The sequence below is a fragment of the Zeugodacus cucurbitae genome, chromosome 5 (genome assembly GCF_028554725.1).
Source record: "Zeugodacus cucurbitae isolate PBARC_wt_2022May chromosome 5, idZeuCucr1.2, whole genome shotgun sequence".
NCBI lineage: Eukaryota > Metazoa > Arthropoda > Insecta > Diptera > Tephritidae > Zeugodacus > Zeugodacus cucurbitae.
This window is the reverse complement of record NC_071670.1, coordinates 5,944,253-5,962,655: the sequence shown is the minus strand read 5'-3', so window position 1 is coordinate 5,962,655 and position 18,403 is coordinate 5,944,253. Positions and strand designations below refer to the sequence as shown.

Sequence of the window (18,403 nt, the reverse complement as noted above, 5' to 3'; positions counted from 1 at the left end):
CCACATCCCGCTTCCGTTAATTCAAATTTGCCCCCTTGCATATGCAACAAACTTCGCGCGATGTCGCCTCTGCCGGCGTCGCTGCCGGAAAAATGCATTTCAACTTGATGCCAAAAACTGGGATTTCTACTAGGCGACCAGGAGCAGGCAGTAGGTAGCTGCCGAACACAAAAACGCTTATAACTTTTGAACCAGTGGTCGTGGCCAAAAACTAAAAATGCCAAAATTTGCAGAATCGGATGCTCTACAATCTGTTGTAATAAGATTTATTCTTGGAATAACCAGCGAATTTAGATAAATAAAAATGTCTTGCAAATCGCAAATTTTCAGCAAAAAGTCGCTAAAACATCGGAATTTCGAGTTCTAACTTGCAAATATAGAAACTAGATGATTTTTTACCTTAAATGAGCATATAAAGTTCTCTGAAATTTTTCAAAAGAAGAAGATATGGCAACACCAAAGTCGTACACATTTCGGTGCAGAAACCAGCGTTTGAAGATGCAGAGAAGAAAAGGGAAGAGTAAAATACAATAAAAATGGGTAATTATTGTGTAGCAAACCAAAACAATCAATATAAAACAGCTTAAATCAATAAATTGTGCAATAAATTATGCAAATTAGTGCAAACATCAAAAGTAAAATATTATATAAAAAATATTGTTTTATTAAACATGTGAGGTACTCAATGGATGGCTAATGACGTTGACTAACTATTAACACCATTTTCTGAAACATATTTATGAAAACGAATGCATTTTGTGTGTATTTTTCATGAATATATGCGATTCCACGCACATTTTTAATTCTACAAATTCGCTGATAATTCCAACACGGAGTATTCTTAGCTAAGATTGTAGGCCATGCGATTCTGCAAAATTCAAAACTTAGATCACTCAAATCCGACCCCTGGTTCAAAAGTTATAAGCATTTTTGTTTCGCTGCTGTCCGGCGCTGCCGACGTCGGCTGCGGAAAAATGCATTTCAATTTGAAGCGCAAATTTGGGATTTCTACTAGGCGACCAGGAGCAGGCAGTAGGTAGCTGCGAAACACAAAAACGCGAATAACTTTTGAACCAGTGGGCCGATTTTCAAGCTGTAAATTTTGAATTTCGCAGAATCGCATGCGCTACAAACGTATTGAAAAATGTTAAAATTTTAAATTACGTAATATTTTTTAAAATTAAAAAAGTGTTGCAAATCGCAAGTTTTCTGCGAAAAAATGGCTAAAACGTGATAATTTCGAGTTCTAACATGCAAATCTGGTAACTGGACGTGTTTCTACACTATATAGGCATATGAAGTTTTATGAAATATTTAAAGAAATGGCGAAATGGCAAAACCGGTGTAGAACACTTTTCGGTGCATCAAGCAGCGTTTGTACATGTATAGAAGAAAAGGGGAAAGTAAAAATGAAATATACACGAATACTAATGGTGTGGCAAACAAAAAAATCCGCTCAGACAACAGAATATTGCGTATATGAACCAGAAACGTTAAAAGTAAAATATTTTATAAAAAGTGTTGTTTTATTGAACATGTGAGGCCCTCAATGGTTGTCTTATTGCACCGAATAACTATTAACAGCATTTTTTGATGGTGCTGCACTCAAAATGGTATACAAAATTTTAAATGGGTGTGGTTCCGCCCACTTATGGGACAAAAACTCTCCGAAACTACTCGACCAATTTCAATGAAATTCGGTTCAAAATATCTTCCTAGCTTCCCAATGATATGTTGTGAAAATAGTCCAAATCGGTTCACAACCACGACTACTTCCCATATACCAGAACTCTGAAGTCGGTCTGAATCGTTTAGTTTACAATATATAAAGTTAGTACTAGTGAAGATATCGGCACAGAACTTTGCAAAAATACTGTATTTAAAGAGTGGTATCGCCCTTCTAAAAATCGTCAAAATCGGTCCATAAGTTTTCAAGACCCTATATATCGAATATGAGGACCTCAGTACTTCTAACAAATTTTTTACCGAAATTATAGTTAAGTCTCTCAGATATTTTGAAGAAATTTTGAGGGAATATGTTTTTTTCTAATAATATGTCTCCGTGCCAACAATGAGTGAAATCGGGTCATAACTTCATCTATCTACCATATACTTAATATTAGTTTGTTATATTAATAAATTTAAATAAATAAATTGTGAGAGTATAAAATGTTCGGTGACACCCGAACTTAGCCCTTCCTTACTTGTTTTTTATAATTTTTATTTGTTTATTTAAATATCTATGTAATTGTAATAAAGACAATAAAATTAATGAAAAATCAAAATATTGGTAGAAATCATAACAATGTTTCCTTCTACAATTTCAACTTAATTTTTAGTACATTTTTGTGATTTTTTTCAGATTTTTTTTTGCAAATTTCAATATTTATTATTTTTTTGTTTTACTTTTTAATCATTTTCATTACTTTACTCTTTGTTTTTTTTAATTGTATTTTTAATCTTAGTCTAATTAGTCGTCATCTGTCTATTCAGGAGAAGCCGTGGTTTGTGCGCATTTTAACTTAAAATTGTGTTTATATACAGTGTCGAAAAATATAATAACATTTTGTTGATCTTAACAAATCTAAGATAACTAACGATTTACATATATATTTGGTGTTTTGGTTTTATAATTGCATCATCCAAAATCGCAGTAAAAAAGAGTAATCCTCTTCAGACTTAGTAACTAGTATTAAGCTTCTTTTGATTATTCCTCCATTTCTTAACCGTTCAATCCCAAAGATTTGTTCGCTTTTCCATATGTCAGAAAATGGAGCATTCGGTGTGAGCATGTCGGTCCCAGCCATTATTGTTGATTAGTTGTCATTCTTGAATATCTTCATAGCAGTTTCATCTGAGTTTTCTGAATGTAAAACGAAAAAAAGTTAAAATTAACATTAATTTCTCGTTAAGAATACTTCGGAATATACATATTATATAATTTAAGACTTATTTATAAATTACAATAAAATATTTTTAAGTCAAAAAAATTATTAAAGGTTGCAACAAGACGCTCGAAAGAGCTAACTAACTGAAGCTATCAGAGAGAATATGACGCAAGAGCCTAAAGACCGCTGTGATCAACAATTTGTCGCTTGAAATACGGTAAAATACGGATGGGAAAAGGATCATCAGAACAATCAATGACGGATCATCAACATCAAATTTCAAGACTGATTTGAGTATTTCTCTAACTGCTTTTTGTAGTTGTTTGTTGTTTGTTGTTTGAAAAGCAAAATGCACGCGAGCCAACCTCGGACTATCGGAGAGTTTAATGATATGTGAACGAACAGTTTTTTTATAAAAATAACTACAATCAATAGAAGTGTAGCAACGCTGGTCGAGTGGGTAAAACAATGATAAGTGGAAGCTTTGGTCAAAGGAAAATACCATTGAATTGGTAACTATTTTAGTTAAAAATTTCAGAAATTATATAAAAATTTTAAGTAATTACAAAAAATAAAAAAAAAATATCTGAAAAAAGATTATAATAAAAAAATATATATATTTTATAAATAAAAAATATTTGATATTATAAATAAAGATTAATTATGTTGTTTTCAATATTTTTTTTGCTTTGTTTTAAGGGATTTATACAGTTATGATTTTCAAAAAATTTATTTTTTTTTGCGTTTTCTTAATACATACATATATATGTGTATATCCACACAAATCAAATCAAGTCGACGAATATTTTCGAAGTTATAGACACATTAGTGAAGGCGCGCCGACTACATGTAAAGTGCTTTCAAAACTTTAAACTCGTTTTTCACGAAACGGTATTTTCAAAGTCGGTGAGCAAGATTTCTCAGAAACGGCTGAACCGATCGGTTTCAAATTTTTACACAAGCTTCTTAATTATATTTTTTAGTAATTGATCGAAGGATTTCCCCATCCGATGAAAATTTCTTATTTTTATGAACATAATTAAAGACCCGAATTTTGGTCGAAAATCGAATCTTTTGCTTTGAGTAGCCGCCATTTTGTCAAACATTTTTTTTTGCTAATTCCTTCGATCAATCCCTAGATTATTTATTATATTAATGAAATTTATTTGGTTTTTGCATTTTAGATGATCCAGTCCAGAGATATCGTGCTCACCGCAAGAGGCCTTTTTTTTGCGGACCTCTGCAAAATTGGCAATATCAACGTTCCCGATAATTATTTTTGGCAATAAAAAATATGTGAATATAGTTTAAGGTTGTCATAATATACCTACCAAGTTTCAAATCAATAAACCAAATACATAGTTTGCTTAGAAAAATTTCTTGAAAAATGCCTTTTTTCGACCTCCTAACTGTATATAACCCCTTAACTCTAACAATAATTATTAAAATCTTAAATATATTTAATTGAAAAAATAAATGCCTAGAGTTGAACTTACCTAATTTGAATCACTATAATCCACAAAAACACCTTCGAGTTAGAGAGCCTTCAGAGTTATTTGTATGAAATGTAATTTCTATTGACAATTCAAGGGTTCGAGTTATAGACGTTCGAACTATAGAAGTTCTGCTGTATTTTAAAATTAAATTGCAAAATTTCGTCAAAATAAAAGAGCTTTTTATTGGAAACTATTTTTGTTCAAAAATTCGGAAAATTTGAGAGTTTAAATCTTTAAAATTGAAAAATGCAAAATTTCGTCAAGTAAAATAATTAGTAACTATTTTTGTTAAAAATTCGGAAAATTTGAGAGTTTAAATCTTTAAAATTAACAAAAGCAAAATTTCGTCAAAGTAAAATAATTTGTAACTATTTTTGTTAAAAAATTTTGAAAAAAAATTATATAAAAAAAATAAAAAAAAAAAAATAAAAAAAAAATAAATGTTGAAAACAATAAATATAAAAAACTTAAAAATTCTTTTAATTTATTTAGTTTTAGAAATTTAAGATTTTTTTCATTAAATAGAAGAAGAAGGTCTAAAAAATATTTAAAAAAAAAATGCAAAATTTGATCATAGTAAAAGAGTATTTTACTGATAACTATTTTTTCTTCTTAATTTTGACAGAAAAAAAACAAAAAGTTTAAGAATTAAAAAAGAAAAAAATGTATATTAAAATAAATAAAAAAAAAACTAAAAAATTTTCCAACAAAAATTAAACTAAATAAAAAAAAACATATTTTAAAATGAAATTAAAAAAAGATTATTAGATAAAATTTAAAAAACTAAAATATTATTTTAAAACAAAAATTCAATATTTTGCTTTCTTTGCAAAATTCTCATTTGTCTACAAATTTGTATATACACATGTATGTATGTTTCTATTTATTATTATGGCGGCACTTGCCGCATTTTTGTTTTTGCAAAATCGCCACCATAGTTGGTGGAAAGAAGACAGCAAATATGCGCAGCGATCTGCTATGCAAAACCAAAGAATCAGCTATTTCAAACAAATAGCAATAACAACAAACACACAAGCAAGCGAATGGACAAAGCAAATTAGTAATAGACAATTTTTGAATGGAGCAACAATACAGACACAAAATAAAATATGAATGAATGGCCGAAATGAGAACACTACCCGCGAGATATTTGGCATAACTTGAGCGCAGAGAGCGCACAAATACATTCAAAACAAAATAACTGCGCTTGTGGGCGACCAAAAGCGCGCACGCACACAATTGCAGCTGCTCAGAAGCTTAGAAGTGTGGGTGGTGATAGTGAGAGAGAGAGAAAAAGAGAGCGGCTGCAAGTGAGTTACTCAACACACACACATACATTTTTTTGTGTTCAAAAAAAGCTTGCACAGCAAAGTGTGGGTGAGCGATCATGATGTGTAAATAAAGAGAGCGGTAGAGTGAGAGATGGAGCATGTTGAAAAAATGTGCCTAAAAGCACAATTACACCAACACATATAAACTTTTATATTAGCAAAAGCTCTGCGCTCACCATTTTGTTGATTGCTGTGTGGTGTATGTTGAGCTTTTTTTGGAAGATGAAGTGTGATCGCGCTGAAAAAAGCTGCAAAATGGCGGTTGAGTAGCTAGCCATAGGCATACATATGTGTAGGTTGGTTTGATGAGCATGCTTTTATATATATTTGTACATTGAGAGATTACAAGTAGACGCAAAAGCTTTTAGAGCGCGCAAACTTGTCAGTATGTGGCAGCTTTTGCAGAAATCACTGAGTGGGACAGTTAATGGAGAGCAGACTAATACGCGGCTGTGACTGCTATGCCTGTTGCTGCTACGATGGCTGGCAAACAAAGGCAGTGTTGGGAGCTTTTAAAGCTACATGCATACTAATAGAGATACTTAAAGTTTATATGTATGCTTTTTTTGTATTTTTTCTTTATGAATGTATAGGTTTAGTAGCCAGCAGCGAACAGCATTTAGGTTATTAAATTTATGCTTTCAATGGCGTGCGCGTCCGAAAAGCTTTCAAAAAAATGTGTGTTGCGATTTTTGAACTTCATAAAAGTGTTAATAAACTCTTGAGGCGATGAAAGAAATCGGTTTATAATTGCGGTGAAGAAAGCATAGTACGAAAAGCGGAGAAGGCAATTTAAGTCATATGTAGGAGCTTTTCGTATAGCTGAAATATAGCAACACGAAGCAAATAGAGTTAAATAGACAGTATACAGTTTGAAAACTGACTGTAAGAACACGTAAAATATTTAAGAGTCTAAAATGAAGAGCGAGAAATGAAGCATTTTGTACGGTATTTTTGAGAGCGCAATGGAAATAATAGCGAGTAGAAAGCTGCAGTTGGGGAAACTGTTTGTAACGAGCAAGCGAGTTAGAAAAAGCACACTGTATCCAGCCGGTTTTAGGGCATAGATGGAGAGGGGAAAGCAATGTGAAGAAAAAGTTTGCTAACAGAAAATGTTGTGGCTGAAATTATGGTAAGGCTAAATTGTAGAATGAGCTAGATTGTAGCGTGAGCGGTGTTAAATATATATAATGAAATGTTGAATACTCAGTTACTACAGAGATAGTGAGCGCACAAGCGCTTTTATGCTCGTAATAATTTTAACAAAGATTTCAACAAAGAAAATGCTAGACAAAGAAATGTAGGGACTAACTTAAAGGTTTGGAACGCGACTAATTGCTTTTGGTGTCTAGAAGAGAGTGCGCGCTAAACATAGAAAAAATAGCGGCAGCAAGAGCGACCCCAAATGGGTGTGGGAGTTGTATAATAGCAAGTGGAAGGTAAGAGAGCGTTGTGTGGGCGCTGAATTAGCAATACTTGGAGGGGCGCAAAAGCTGGGGAAGGTGCAGTAATTTAATAGGGGCGCTGAAAAATGCTGAAGACTGCAGCGAGTGCTGCTGACAGCGTTAAATGTGGAGGGGCGTTCACTAAGAGAGTCCACTCATATTTAGTAGAGCGCGCCGCTGAATTGTAGCAGAGTTAATTGCAGCAAATTTAATATTTTTACGAATGAGAGATTTTACGCGCTCTTTCGGCGCCTACACATTACTGAGCATGCATTAAGTGATCTGCGCACAAAGAAAATGCTCTTTCAAAGCACTTTGACGAGTGGCGCTCGCGCTAATGCTGCTGACTAAGCTTTATTTTTGCAAATGCAAAAGCAAAAAAGGAAAAAAAAAGAAAAATTACGAGCAGAAATTAGAATAAAACACATATAATAAAATACTTATAAAAAATCTTTTGCACAAAATTATATACATATATACATATATGTATATACGTATGCATATAGACGAACGCGTAAGCGTTTTTGCCAACGCATATACACCACACCACGCTTGGCAACAAAAAATGGCAAAAGTAATAGCGCAAATTGACAAAAAAATAAAGAAAAAGAAAAAATAAATAATATATACTATATACTATATACAACAGAAATTAGCGAAAAATGAAGAAAAATATATGTATACGCAGCATTTAGTAAAAAAGCATAGAAGTGTAGCTGCTATGAGCCACACACATGGTAATTTTTGCAAATAATATGTAGTTAGGTATGTATGTAGTAAAAATTTATTTCGCAGCGCACACGACTGAAGGTTGTTTTACTAAGTAGAGCTGGCGAAAAAGCACATGGCGTTGCGCATTTAGTGCGAATTTTTATCAAAATTAATATACTAAATTTTTTAAAATTTGTCAAAAATAATGCAGAAATAATTTTGCCATCGAAAATTTTTTGATTGCGAAGAAAGAAATAATTGAAAATTTTAAAAAATTAAAATTTCAAAAAAATGTTCATATATGGAAATATATTTTAATATTTTTAATCAGTAAAATTTTTTAAAAATATTTTCCAATTGAGGGTGAATTAATTATGATTTTCAAAAAAAATTTAATTTTTAATTTGCAGTTTTTTTTTAAATATTTTATAAAAAAAATAAATTTTAATATTTTTAGTTTGTCAAAATTTTTAAAGCCTTTTCCACTGAAAAGAAAATAATATAAACTTTCAATAATTTTTCGTATGAAGAAGAAAATTCTAAAATTTATAATTTGCAAATTTTTTTTTTAAATAAATATTTTTTAGAAAATTTAAAAAATTATAATTTTTCTTTTCCAAAAAAAATCCTACTAAGAAATAAATTTTAGTATTTTTTCTTCGCAAAATTTTTCAAAAATTTTCGCATTGTAATAAAAAAAATTATAATTTTTAATTTTCAAAAAAGTAAGTAAAATATTTTTTATTTTCAAAAATTTTTTTTTAAGTGAAAAATTTAATTTGCAAAATTTTTTAAAAACATTTTAGATTTGAAGAAAAAACTTAATGAAAATTCTTAATTGAAATTTTAATTTTCCAAAAACTTTCCTACTAAGAAATAAATTTTAGTGTTTTTTCTTCGCAAAATTTTTCAAAAATTTTCGCTTTGTAATAAAAAAAATTATAATTTTTAATTTTCAAAAAAGTAAGTAAAATATTTTTTATTTTCAAAAATTTTTTTTAAGTGTAAAATTTAATTTGCAAAATTTTTTAAAAACATTTTCCATTTTAAAAGAAATGCAACAAAACTATATCATATGAAAAAAATTTTTTTAAATTTTTAATTTGCAAAATTTTTTAAAAACATTTTAGATTTGAAGAAAAAACTTAATGAAAAAACTTAATTGAAATTTTAATTTCCCAAAAACTTTCCTACTAAGAAATAAATTTTAGTATTTTTTCTTCGCAAAATTTTTCAAAAATTTTCCTCTTGTAATGAAAAAAATTTATAATTTTTAATTTCCAAAAAAGTAAGTAAAATATTTTTTATTTTTGTAAGTGAAAAATTTTATTTGCCAAGTTTTTAAAAACATTTTACATTTGAAGAAAAAAGTAATTGATAATTCTTAATTCAAAATTTTAATTTTCAAAAAAATTTCATACTTAGAAATAAAATTTAATATTTTTTCTTTGCAAAATTTTTCAAAAATTTTCCTTTTGTATTGAAAAAAAAATTATAATTTTCAAAAAGGTTTTCATATGAAGAAAAAAATTTAATTTTTTTTTAATTTGCAAAATTTTTCAAAAACTCTCCTTTTGTAATGAAAAAAAAAATTACTATTTTGTTTGAAATAGAAATAATTTTTAATTTTGAAAATTTTTAATAGATATGAAAAAAAAATGTTAAATTCTTAATTCACAAAATTAAAAAAAAAAACATTTTAAATTTGAAGAAAAAGAATTGATACATATTTCAAATGCGAAATAGCGAAATAAGAGCTTAACTGTTGAATAGCTGATGGCTGTGATGAAGAGACTGTGCAAATTTGCCTCCGGATGAAAACTGTGAAATTTTACTCCGGCTATAGTCCCAATCTCCCTTACGTAAAAGCGTAGTTTACTCATATAACGAATTCTAGGAAATTCATATGCCAACGACCATACCACACTGAATACATAATTTTTAATTTTATTATGTATGAAGAAAAAATTTTTAATACAGTTTTTAGTTTTTTAAAAACATTTTACTTTTTTATTAGAAAAAAAAGTTTCATATGAAGAAAAAAATTAATTTACAAAATTTTTTAAAATCAATTTCCAATGAAAGATAAAATAATTTTATTATTGTTAATTTTCAATATTAAAATTTAAAAAAAAAAATTAATATGAAAAAAAATGATTTCAATATTTTTAATTTTAAAAAAATTTCATATCAAAACACATAGTTGTAAAATTTTTAATTTTCAAACAATTTTCATGTGAAAAAGAAATTAAATGTTTTTGATTTAAAAAAAAAATTTATATCAAAAAAGTTGTAAAATTTTTAGATTTAAAAACAATTTTAATTTTAAATTTAATTAAATTTTATTTATATTTTTTATTTAATTTTAAAATTTTAATTTTTCATAAAAAAATAATTTTAATATTTTCAATTTTAACAATTTTGTAAATTTAGTCCAAAACCAAACAAAAGAGCGCTCAGCGGCAAAGCCGATGATGTAAATCGCAAAACTTTCATTCATTCATAATTTTGCAATTGGAAATTTCTTTAGCGCCTGTAAATGTGCGCTATGCCATGCTGACTGGCATAATACACACACATGCATATATTTAGTAATTTTTTATTAACTCCACCGCCTTTGTTCAGCTGCCGCCGTGCCTTTTATACGCTACTTCTTTATGTTACTTCCAAATTCGTTAATTTTTGCCATACGATATATGTTTTTTTTCTAAATCGCCTTGACGTATCTGTGCGATACTTTGCTCGCGACTCAAGTGCCTGCTTAAACATACATATATGTATTTATGTATATACATATATACTCACAGTACATAAATATGTATGTTTCGGCGTTTGTACAGTCATTCGCTTGCATTTTGTTTGTTTGTGCGTTTGTGTGCGCTGCGCGTGTTGCTTGCTTGCCGCTGCCGCGACCGCTGCCGTCGCGGTCGTTTTGTTGGCGCAGAGAACTTTTCTAAGTTCTCTGTTGGCGATCGTCAGCGTTCCGCACACGCCGCAGCTAACTTCATCCGCCGCCTAAACAGCAAAACTTTGCAAGCAATTTTATTTCGTTACTTTTTTACTGCTTAGATATGATTTTTTGCAAATTTTAGACGAACAGCAACAACAACAACAATGTTCCGTTTTTGCCATATATCAGTTTTACTGATATGCGCTAATTGGTGCCTTTTGTGGAGTTTTGAGTGTTTTTTCAATTTAGTTTGCGATTGTGGGGGAAGGGGAGTTTTGTACGCGCCCGCGGAAAAGCATGTGCATTTCAGTTATAGTCTTGGAAACTGTTCGGACGGAGATCATTACTGGGGCGCCAGTGTCGAATCCGAACCCATTGCGCATACTAAGTCTTGAAACATCTTGGAACACTATCAATAAAGCCGGTGCCTTCAAAATGAGTAAAAGGAGTGGTTGCTGACGTCGTCACCATCAATCATCAAAAGTATGGTAGTTCATATTATTGAGCTTGGAGTGACAATTCACTCAGCTACTTAGTCCGTGTTCTGTAGCCTTTAAGAGCTTTCACGAACAGTAGGCCTCTACTCTAGCTGCAGATCCTGATAGAAACCAAATGTTAAGATTGTTCTATTTTGGAAAAAACATCGGGGCCACATTTGTTGAACGTTGAATAGAATTCTGCAGTTCAATAAGGAACTAGGTTAGGTTAGGTTAAGTGGATGTCAAACGACGCACCTAGGCATTTGGGGGGCCCATTGTGACACCATTAGGACTGTGATCCCTCACACTATTGAGTCATTTTGAACTATCCTGTGGTCTTGACAAAGTGAAATAGTTCACATAATTTGATATGTGCGACTTCGGCCACATCATCAAGCAAACCGCGTCCAATAGCTGCGATTCTTTTCCTATAAAGAGCCTTACATCCGCATAGAAAGTGTGTTATCGTTTCTTCTTCTTCTTCTTCTAACTATTAGGAACTAACTCGAGATTTTATAAAAGCTCATCCACCAAGCAACAGTTCGACCAAACCGAATTGAATCAAACTTTTGGACCAATCAAGCTCAGATCAAACCCGTGTTATTTCAATGAAATCGGAAATCGCTCTGCAAGGGTTGGATCGCTTAGCGCGGGAGACAAAATGTTTTGATTTCCGGAACTTAACTTCAACTGTAAGTTCACTGTAATCTAGTAGAGGCAATTTTCGTATCGCTTATTTCGAGAATCAAAAGCCTTGATTTCTCGAACTTACGCCTACTTTCTCTAGACACGCTATTACCAACTCCTACATGATCTGCATACAAACTCGGTGTACACTGTTTTTCATCCGCCATAAGACGATCTTGTCTCAGCTGCGTCCATAATATGAACTGATATAGTATGAAGTCTCTAAATGCATAAATCTATAAGACCGAATCAAGTTAAACGCTGCCTCAATTCTGGACTTGCGTTAGACTCGATCCGAACTTATAGATTCCTCCATTTTTAGACTGGCGTTAAGGAGGTACTATCTATCAATAATTGTTGGCATTTTAGTTTTAACATTTCCAGTAACTAAATAGGGTGCTTGATCCGAACCCGGAGGATCGTGATTTGGATCTCCGAGCTAACAAAAGCTAAAAACAACAGATTCTAACGGCATTTGTACTACGGCTGTATGTATTTCTAGCATGAAATTCCCATTTACAAAATACTAAAGCAATATGGAAACAATTCAGATTTGTGAGACTTTTTTATACTCTTGCAACAAAGTTGATATGGGGTTATATATATATAAATGATCAGGATGACGAGTGGAGTTGAAATCGGGATGTCTGTCCGTCCGTCTGTCCGTGCAAGCGATCACTTGAGTAAAAATTGAGATATCTTAATGAAACTTGGAACACATATTCCTTGGCACCCTGAGGAGGTTGCTTTCGAAAATGAGTAAAATCGGACCACTGCCACGCCCACAAAATGGCGAAAACCGAAAACATATGAAGAGCTATAACTAAGCCATAAATTTAGCTATTGAAGTAAAATTTGGTATGAAGGATCGCGCTAGGAAGGGGCATAAGTGGATGTGGCCACGCCCCCTACTAAGGTCTTTGTACATATCTCATAAACTGCTAAAGCTATATCCACCAAACTTTCTATTTTCTTTTAGGCTCTTCCTTATACAGCCCAAAAATGGAGAAAATCGGATAAAAACCACGCCCACTTTCCATACAAAGGTTATGTTTAAAAATACTAAAAAAGCTTTAATTCACTAAGGAAAAACACCAGAAACCTTAAATTTCATTACAAAGATATTACAGAAGAGCTGCACTCAAATTGGTATACACAAGTTGAAATGGATGTGGCTCCGCCCACTTATGGGTCAAAAACCATATCTCCGAAACTACTCGACCAATATCAATGAAACTTGGTTTGTAATATTTTCCTTACATCCCAATGATATGTTGTGAAAATAGGCCAAATCGGTTCACAACCACGCCTACTTCCTATATACCGGAACTTTGAAGTCAACCTGAATAGTTAACTTTTCAATATGTAAAGTAAGCACTAGTGAAGATATCGGAACAGAACTTTGCATAAACACTGCATTTATAGTGTGGCAGCCCATTTCGAAAAATCGCCGAAATCGGACCATAAGTTTTCAAGACCCCATATATCGAACATGAGGACTTCGGTGCTTCTAATCTAATATTAGGGTTTCCAACATTCAATGGACTTTATACCATATATATGACGAATATGTGGGTAAAATTGTGTATTATATAATATTAATAAAGTTAAATAAATAAATTGCGAGAGTATAAAATGTTCGGTTACAACCGAACTTAGCCCTTCCTTACTTGTTTGATACTAAAGTGGGTCGCAATTATATAAATCTTATTTACAAGCCATAAAATTTGCAGTTTACGAAATTATTTGTTTTGAAATTATTACTTTTGCATTAATTTTCTAACATAAAAACTTTTAAATGTGTATGAAAACATTATGTAATCTAATAAATACATATGTATATATGTGGAGGCATGTGCTTAGCAACTTCCTACACTTTTATCACATTTTAAGCATACTTCGAATTCCACTGCAATCTACTAGTACACACGTACACACTCGCACAAACATTGTCTACTTAAAACTCCTTACGCTTTTCACTTTTATCATATCTCTTCACCCTCAATAAAGTAATTTTCCATTTTTATATTTTTTTAATCTTATTTTATTTTCCACTTTTTATCGCCTTCATATCGCCAGCCATCGTTCTGTGTTTGCCTTCAATGACACATCGGAAATTGTTGGGCCCTTCTAGTCGTCTGCGCTCAATAACTGGGCTCTCGCTTTACGCTCGCTCACTTCAAATTTGTCTCTTACGAAATAGCAGAAACATTTTTCCTTCTCTTTGTTTCCTTATCTGTTTTTTCGTATTTTTATTTGTTTTTATATTGTTCGTTTGTTAATTTTTTCTTCACTTGTTTGTCGCTTATCTTGAGAGTCATGTAATTCTCGATGCCACTTATTCCATTCATGTGCTCGTAGTTCATTGAATAATTTGACTTTCTCAACTGTGTATTTGTGGATTCTTGTATGTATTTGTTTACAAGTACATTCCATTACAATGACGTAATGTTGAACTTCGGTCAGTACATTCATTCATCTTTGAATACATTTTTTTTGTGTTAACGAATGATTTTTGGAGTGATCACGATGATCAGTTGAGCATATTTTGCGTGGACTATGATCAAGTAGCGATCTATGTACTCAATGATTCATAACTCCATAACGAATTAGACGAAGCTCATATATTTCAGGTTTCTAAATATACCGATTTTATATCTGGTATATCGGAGATCGATTTTTCTTGTAATCGAATTGTAGACCATTATTTTCGATCAAACTAAGCTCTAAGTTCATAAATTCCAGGTTTCTAAATATACCGATTATATATCAGGTATGTCGAATATCGATTTTTCTTATTATCGAATAACACTTGACATTTCTCTCGAAGCTCTGGGTAAAAAAATACTGAGCTACCCTATCATAAATGCAGCTTAAACATGTCAGATCTTTTAATGATCTGAATTGGTTACCAAAACAAGATCGCAAGATCAGTAGTTTTTACTGATCAGAAATTTTAGCACCCTTAAAGCTCATTATATTCTTTGATTTCCACCTACCGTCTCACAATAAGAAACAAAGACACAGCATTTATCGCTAATACGAGATCCCAACTAACGGAGCGCTCACATTATATATCGCAAAGTGATCTTGATCGATCTTCAGTGAATGAAAATAAAATTATCAATAACTTCTGCATTCTTGCAGCCTATGAGATGTAGTAATCAGCTCGAATCAAGAAGATAGTAAAAGATTATGGAAGATAACTAAATGGCATCAAAGGCTCCTCTATAATCAGGATCCAAGTAACATTCATCATACAAAGAAACTAGAGATAAATGATTTTGAGAGAAGTGAAGAGGATTGAGATGCCTATATACTGTATTTTAGATGCAATGATATTAGTTAAGCTAGGTTGAACTCGAGAAAGTAGTGATCTATTACGGAAACATTTACATTTCTTACAACTATTATTAGGGTTCCATGAAGTCTTCAAATATTGCTGTTCAGCGACAGCTCGAGAAATGGAATATTCATAACGTTGCATCTCCAAATATACGGACCAAACCCTGCAGACTTGAACAATGGTTCTAAAAATGGGAGTGCCCCATTCTTGTCTTGAAGCACACAAGGTTCTCATCGAACTTTCACATGCGGCATAAAGAAATATGCCGCATTGGACAAAAGACTCACAGAGTTCACATTGGTTTAAATGAAACATGATAATCCTTCGGTGGAGACAAAACGATGCTATCCGCTCGAGGAGACAGAAAACAATGCAAAACAAGTCCGCCAGCTGTTAAATTTTAATCAAATTAGAAAGCTTATTATAAAGACAATAGCATCCAAGCTGATCACAGCTTCCAGCGATCTATAAGAAACCAAAAAATGCGGTCGAACCAGTTGGATGTCCTTTAACAACACACCGGACGCAAACAATCACATGATCTTCAAAAATTCACGGAGCACAGCCATGCACATAGTTCTCACGGGAACCGTTAGTTAGCAAGCTTGTTCGCCAAGATAGTTATTAACAATAGAATGAATCTTGTCCAAATTTCTAATACATTCTGGCGGACAATAGGATGACCCCACACAAAATTTTAAATCATCCGAAAGCAAAACAAAAGCCGAAAAGCTGTCACACAATGATTTCAACCATGAATCAAACAATGAAAAGGGGTACTGGCTATTATCCTAGTTGCCGCTCCATTTCCTTGCGGTGTCAACGAAGGACATCGCTCACTATGGGTTGATCATCATAGCTCATAGGGGAGAAGTAGTTTCGACCACAATTGTAACATTATCCTAACGCGAAAGCATGCTAAGATGTTTGCCGAGCAAGTAAGACAGCAAAACGGTATTAGCATAGTTGTTTTTTGACAAAAGATAATAGAAAATCTGCGTGTCTATGCCGAGTCAGCGATACGGACTGTCCACTAACAGACGAAAGTGGAGTGACCACGCGGTGGAAGTAGCCATAGTTGCGAAACAGGTCGGTTTATGAAGGCTGGGAAGAATAAGATATCCACTAATTCTAAGCTTTTGTGTGTGATCTTCACAAGCTCGCTGGACTTTTGAGACATTTAATTGTATTCTTACAAAACTGGTCCAAATTTGCTGGCTTCGGTGGTCACTGATTAAAGGAAGCTGTGCGGTCAGCTGCTGGACAATTGTAGCGGATCTTCACAGACAGCTTCCCAAGCAGCTGCTAATTTCGTGAGATTCATTTGGTAATTTTAGCTGATGTTGCTTTTCTAGATTCTAATATCTCACCATCTGTCCAAAGGAAGTGGATTATATACAAATCCAACTTGGAATTTTCTATTTTAATGCAAATTCGATAAGGCAGCTGTGGAAACACGAAAGCCAAAGCAAATGTAGTAAGCATCCAAATACCTCGGGTCATGTGAAGGTCATAATAGTTTTTGTATATTCTTATTGTAAAAAAACAAAATGGATGACTTTTGAAAACCAAATTCTGGATAAGTGAAATTGTACTGCAACTACACAGACTGCGGGCATGCAGAGAAAGAGGAATCGTTTGAGAATCACAAAGATCCGCAATCAATATCGATTATATTACCAATCTTAGCCGATGGTTGTCCGAGCTCGTCAAAGGTCCTGTTGTGAGATGAACGAAATAGCACTAAAAATGTCAGACTGCGAGCATGCAGAGAAAGATGAATCGTCTAGGGCTCACAGAGTACAGCAATCAACATCGTTTACTTCACATATATTCGTTGAGATGATGGTTTTCCGAGCTGGTCAACAGTCCCGTTGTGAGATGAACGAAATAGTACTGAAAATATCATACCGCTATAATGTAGAGAAAGAGGAATCGTTTGGGAATCATTGAGTTCCGAGTCAATATCAATCATTATATAACCAAACTGAGCTAATGGTTGTCCGAGCTGCTCAAAGGTCACGTTGTTTTTAGTGAGGTCTATAAAAACCGCATCTCGAGCAAGTGTTACTATCATCATAGAGAATCTATTAACCTTTCTCAAATATTACAGGAAATGACAGCGAAGCTCAGTGGAACAGGAGATTATAAGCTATTTAAAGATCTCGGAACATGCAAAGGTCACGTCGGTGTTTTGTACATAATGGATGACTTTCCAAAACCAACTTCTGGATAAGTATGAAATAGTATCGAAATTGTCTTCTGAAAATCACAGAGTTCCGCAAACAATAGCGATTATACAACAAATTTGAGCTTATGGTTGTCCGAGCTGGTCAGAGATCACGTTGTTTTAAGTGTGGTCTATAAAAATCTCAAGGTAGGTTAGTATTACTAATTATTACTCTCATAGAGAATAGATTAACCCTTCTCAAATCTTATGACAGGGGAGCTCAGTGGAACCGTACAGTATGAGATACCTCTTTAAATTGTCTGCCAGATAATTTTATAGTATAGAAATAATCTACGTATCAAGAACTCAAGGCTTATATTGTATGGGAGCCAATCTAAATGGTGGTATACATATATAGACTTAGTCATATGGTAAAATAAATTTAAGTGAACTTACCAGTTAAAAAAAAAATCGTTGAAAACCATCTTTCAAAGTATTGAGCTTTAAAAAGTTGATTCTTGGCTGTCATAATCGCCGTTCTAGAATGCTATGGACCAGCTGATATGAGTTTATTCTCTCCAGTGCATTGTAGACTTGATGATTGCTCCAAAACATCCGTGTCCTGCATTTTATGATGCCATTATCGAGGAAGTAACTCGAAACAGCAACAAATTAACGGAAGAACTGCCACCTCAGAAGCACTACAATGTAAGCAACAAAAACAAAAAAAGCTCAGATCCATAAAACATTTCTGGCTGTATCATGAGCTTTAAGCTCCAAACTCCAACACAAGTATGATGCTCGTTCAGGTGGCTAGTCCGTGGTTTATTATCAGATGAGTCACCCTGTAATTGAATAAGGCATTTTTATAATTAAGCGGACATTTTCATTTGAAATAAA

General features: G+C 32.6%; 1 long non-coding RNA gene across 1 annotated transcript in view; it reads right to left on the bottom strand.

The window, feature by feature from the left end:
- Nucleotides 1-2,292: 2,292 nt before the first annotated feature.
- The window catches only part of LOC128921871 (uncharacterized), a 125,887-nt gene continuing 109,776 nt past the window's right edge, over nt 2,293-18,403 (bottom strand). The window contains exons 4-5 of the long non-coding RNA XR_008471188.1: nt 17,960-18,348; nt 2,293-2,863 (exon numbers count right to left, since the gene is read on the bottom strand). This is a non-coding gene — a long non-coding RNA (uncharacterized LOC128921871). The remainder of the gene's footprint in view (nt 2,864-17,959; nt 18,349-18,403) is intronic.